The following is a 5699-nucleotide window of genomic DNA, read 5'->3' on the forward strand; positions in this document are numbered from 1 at the left end:
AGAACCAGCTTCTGGTTTCATTGATCTGTTCTGTTTTTTCGGTTTCGATAGCATTAATTTCTACTCTAATCTTTATTATTTCTTGTCTTCTGGTGGTTTTGGGTTTTACTTGCTGTTCTTTTTCCAGCTCTTTAAGGTGTAAGGTTAGGTTTTGTATCTGAGATCTTTCTTCCTTCTTTAGGAAGACCTGGATTGCTATATCCTTTCCTCTTATGACTGCTTTTGCTGCGTCCCAGAGGTTTTGGGTTGTGGTGTTAGCATTTTCATTGGCTTCCATATACTTTTAAATTTCCTCTTTAACTTCTTTGTTAGCCCATTCATTCTTCAGTAGGATGTTCTTCAGTCTCCAAGTATTTGTTACCTTTCCAAATTTTTTCTTGTGGTTGATTTCGAGGTTCATAGCATTGTGGTCTGAACATATGCACGGTATGTTCTCGATCTTTTTGTACTTGCTCAGAGCTGATTTGTGTCCCAGGGTGTGGTCTATTCTGGAGAACGTTCCATGTGCAGTGGAGAAGAATGTATATCCTGCTGCTTTAGGATGAAATGTTCTGAATATATCTGTTAAGTCCATCTGGTCCAGTGTGTCATTCAAAGCCATTGTTTCCTTGTTGATTTTTTGATTAGATGATTTGTCCATTGCTGTGAGTGGGGTGTTGAAGTCTCTTACTGTTATGGTATTACTATCGATGAGTTTCTTTATGTTTGTGATTTATTGATTTATATATTTGGGTTCTCCCACATTTGGCACATAAATGTTTATAATTGTTAGGTCTTCTTGGTGGATACACCCCATGATTATGATATAATGCCCTTCTGCATCTCTTGATACGGTCTTTTTTGAAGTCTAGATTGTCTGATATAAGTGTGGCTACTCCAGCTTGCTTTTGTTGACCATTAGCATGATAGATGGTTCTCCATCCCCTTATTTTCAATCTGAAGGTGTCTTTAGGTCTGAAGTGGGTCTCTTGTAAACAGCATATAGATGGATCTTGTTTTCTTATCCATTCTGTTACCCTAGGTCTTTTCATTGGACCATTGAGTCCACTGACATTTAGAATGAGTACTGAAAGATATGAATTTATTGCCATTGTGATGCTTGTAGAGTTGGAGTTTCTGGTGGTGTTCTCTGGTCCTTTCTAATCTTTGTTGCTTTTGATATATATATATATATATATATATATATATATATATATATATATATATTTTTTTTTTTTTTTTTTAATCTTTTCTCCCCTCAGAGAGTCCCCCTTAACATTTCTGGCAGGGCTGGTTTAGTGGTCACAAACTCCTTTAATTTTTGTTTGGGAAACTTTTTATCTCTCCTATTTTGAATGACAGCCTTGCTGGATAAAGAATTCTTGGCTGAATATTTTTCTGATTTAACACACTGAATATATCCTGCTACTCCTTTCTGGCCTGCCAAGTTTCTGTGGATAGGTCTGCTGCAAACCTGATCTGTCTTCCCTTGTAGGTTAAGGACCTTCCCTTGCTGCTTTCATGATTCTCTCCTTGCCCGAGTATTTTGTGAATTTGACTATGATATGCCTTACTGATGGTCGGTTTTTGTTGAATCTAATGGGAGTCTTCTGTGCTTCTTGGATTTTGATATCTGTGACTTCCCCAGGTTAGGAAAGTTTTCTGTTCTGATTTGCTCACATAAACCTTCTACCCCTACTTCTCTCTCTTCCTCTTCTGGCACCCCTATGATTCTGAGGTTGTTCCTTTTTAATGAGTCACTGATTTCTCTAATTCTTTTTTTTTTTTTTCAACGTTTTTATTTATTTTTGGGACAGAGAGAGACAGAGCATGAACGGGGGAGGGGCAGAGAGAGAGGGAGACACAGAATCGGAAACAGGCTCCAGGCTCCGAGCCATCAGCCCAGAGCCCGACGCGGGGCTCGAACTCACGGACCGCGAGATCGTGACCTGGCTGAAGTCGGACGCTTAACCGACTGCGCCACCCAGGCGCCCCTCTCTAATTCTTAAATCATGCTCTTTTGCCTTAATCTCCCTCCTTTTTTCTGCTTGGTTATTCTCCATACGTTTGTCCTCTATATCACTGATTCTCTGTTCTGCCTCATCCATCCTTGCTGCCGCAGCATCCATTCGTGATTGCACCTCAGTTATAGCCTTTTTTATTTCATCCTGACTAGTTTTTACTTCCTTTATCTCTGCAGAAAGGGATTCTAATCTATTTTTGACTCCAGCTAGTATTCTTAATTTTTTCTTTTTAACGTTTATTTATTTTTGAGACAGAGAGAGACAGAGCATGAATGGGGGAGGGTCAGAGAGAGGGAGACACAGAATCTGAAACAGGCTCCGGGCTCTGAGCTGTCAGCACAGGGGCCTGATGAGGGGCTCGAACTCACGGACCGCGAGATAGTGACCTGAGCCGAAGTCGGCGCTCAACCGACTGAGCCACCCAGGCGCCCCTCCAGCTAGTATTCTTATTATAGTGATTCTAAATTCTGGTTCAGACATCTTGCTTGTATATGTGTCGGTTAAGTCCCTGGCTGTCATTTCTTCGTGCTCTTTCTTTTGGGGTGAATTCCTTTGTTTTGTCATTTTTGAAGGGAGAAAAAGAATTAATGAGGTAGAAAACTTAAAATTAAAAAATATTTAAATTAAAAAATATTAAAATTTAAAAATTAAACACACACACACACATACAAATCTAATAAATGTTGCTAGATCCTAGGTGTGTTTTGGTCTGGGTGTTGAAAGTGGTTTGACAGATTAGAGAAAAAAAGGTGGGGGGAGAAAAAAAGGAAATCGTTTGAGAATTTGAAAAAATGAATATACTGAAGTAGACTAAAATGAGATGATGGGAGTAAAATAGAATTTGAAAAACTATACACAAAAGTAAAGAATATAGTAGAAAAAAATTAAAGAAAAATATTTTTAATAAAAATTAAAAATAAAAATGAATTTTTTCTTTTTCTGTATTCAAGTAAAAGCAAAGAAACAAAAAAGAGAAAAAAGATTTAAAAAAGAAAAAAGAAAATCGTTTGAAAATTTGAAAAAATTAATACACTGTAGTAGACTAAAATAAAATGATGGAAGTAAAATAGAATTTGAAAAAATTTACATAAAAGCAAAAAATATAGTAAAAAATTAAAGAAAAATATTTTTAATAGAAATTGAAAGTAAAAATGAAGTTTTTCTCTTTCTTCATTCAAGAAAAAGAAAAGAAACAAAAGAGAAAAAAAGAAAAAGAAAAAAGGAAATAGTTTGAAAATTTGAAAAGGTGAATACACTGAAGTAGACTAAAATAAAATGATGGAACTAAAACAGAATTTGAAAAAATTTACACAAAAGTAAAAATATAGTAATAAAAATTAAAGAAAAATATTTTTAATAAAAATTGAAAATAAAAATGAATTTTTTCTCTTTCTGCTGAATTCTGTGGTTCAGGTTGTGCAGATTGTTGTGTTAACCCTCCAATCAGTTTTTTAGGTGTGTAAGATGGTTTAGTGTTGGTCTGGCTGTATTTCATGGACGCAAGACACACAAAAAGCTTCCATGCTCTTCCACCATCTTGGCTCCTCCCCATGCTTTGATCTGCTTTTCATTCATTATTAATGTGGTGGGTACACTTTAAGGTAATCCCCAAAGATCTAAACCCTGTATAATCCCCTCCCCCTTGAATGGCTGTAACTTTTTTCTAACAACTATAGCAAAAATGAAAGGATTTTGCAGATGTAAGTGAAGTTCTAATCAGTTGACTTTGTGTTCATCAAAAGTAGGTGGGCCTTACTCAATTAGGTGAACCCTTTAAAAGGGCCGCCTGAAGATGGAGACTCAACAGATTCTCTCTTGATCTCATTCTCTTGCTCTCTTGCTTAGTCTCTCTCTCTCTCTTGTTGTGCTACTGACTTTGAAGAAGCAAGCTATCATGAAGTAAAGTTGCAAGTAAATGAATTCTACCACCAGTCTGGGTGCCTGGAAGCATATCCTTCCCTATGTGTGGCACAGCCCAGCCAACACATTCATTTCAGCCTTGTAAGACCCCAAGCAGAGAACCTAGTTAAGCCATGCCCAGAATTTTGAGTTATGGAAACAGGGATATAATAAATGGGTGTTATTTTAAGCTACTGAATTTGTACTGAGACAATAATTTTTCCATGTATAATTGATTATGATTTTTTCTTCTTTGTAGCCCATTTTTTTGTTAGCATTCTTGTTTTGAAGAATGACTTAATTACTTAAGTCATCAATACATTAAGGCTTTCTCTGTAAGGGTACCATCCCACTTGTCATAAATAATAAACATTCATTGCATTTTTTGGTAAGAGAAGTAAACATTTAGGTTCTTGTTTCACAAACAAAGTTGGCTCAATTGGTTGTTTTGGGTGATCAAAGAGACAAAATCCCAGATCTTCATTGGATTCTTCTTACTCTTCTGTTGCTTCAACTTTGGCTGGGGCTGTGGCCACAGGGGCAGCAGCCACAAATGCAGATGGATTAACCAAGAAGGCCTCGACATTTTCAGCAAGTGGGAAGGTATAATCAGTCTCCATAGACAAAGCCAGGACCCATTTGCATCCGCTGATGATAGAATGGGGCGCTGATGCAACAGTTGGGTAACCTATCTATAGACATATGCTGGTAACATTGAGGACAACCTCCAGGAAGCGGGAATGCAGAGTTTCCTCTGTGATGTCAAACACTTCAAAGGTTGCCATTGTCAAACACCTGCTGGATGATCTGCCCAAAGGAGAAGGGGGAGATTTTCAGCATATTCAGCAGTGTGGCTTTGCTGGCTCCCACCTTGTGTCCAGTCTTAATCAGCTGCATTTTAGTGGTGCTCTGGGAGATTTTAGTGGTGATGCCTAAAGCCTGAAAGAAGGAGGTCTTCTCGGGCCATGGCACCAGCATGGGTGGCAGCTGGCACCTTACTGGTCAGCAGAACGTCCTGTTCTCAGTGAGGTCCTCCTTGGTGACACAAAACCCATAATCCCCCCAGATATGAGGCAACAGTTTCTCCTAGAGCTGGGTTGTTCTCCAGATGCCCTCGGATGGCCTTGCACATCACAGTGTTCTTGCCCATCAGCACCACAGCCTGCCCATTGAGGGATATGCGGATCTGCTGCATTGCTTGGAATCTATGTTGTCTGCTCCCACAATGAAGCATTTTGGATGGTCTTAAGTTGGGTTATCTTAAGGAAGTAGTTGGACTTTCAGGTCACTCTGTCTTCCTTGGGCATCATGGTGGTTCATCAGGGATTTCTATGCAGGGTTTAAAGACCATGTCACCCTTGTGAGGATGCCTGGAAAGAACAACAATCATTGCAGTATTATGTGGTCAAATCCATTGGTCTTTCCCACCTGGACTCTACCTTTGTTGTGCCACTAGGAAGGCCCATCCTCATCCCAAGGTTACAGGAAGAGTCACATATATTTTAGTCTAGTATCTTTGTGTTTTTGCCATTACATTTAAATTTTTAATCCATCTGAAGAAGGTTCTGGTAAATGATGTGGTGCAGAGAGGTCTGACTTAATTTTTTTCAAATGTACCAATAATATATACTGAAAATTGTTTGCCTTTCTCCTGAATCATATCAAACCAAAAGTTTGATTTTGGTCTTTTCAATACGTTATATTAAATCTGCCTGCTATCTCTGAGGCACCTAGGTGGCTCAGTAGGTTAAGCGTCTGACTTCAGCTCGGGTCATGATCTCCCCACTCGTGGGTTTG

General features: G+C 38.5%; 1 pseudogene; it reads right to left on the bottom strand.

The window, feature by feature from the left end:
- Positions 1-4258: 4258 nt before the first annotated feature.
- LOC109262565 (60S acidic ribosomal protein P0-like) lies at positions 4259-5209 on the bottom strand (annotated as a pseudogene).
- Between the last annotated feature and the right edge of the window lie 490 nt (positions 5210-5699).

Source organism: Panthera pardus, unplaced genomic scaffold (genome assembly GCF_024362965.1).
Source record: "Panthera pardus isolate Hobbes unplaced genomic scaffold, ASM2436296v1 HiC_scaffold_24, whole genome shotgun sequence".
NCBI lineage: Eukaryota > Metazoa > Chordata > Mammalia > Carnivora > Felidae > Panthera > Panthera pardus.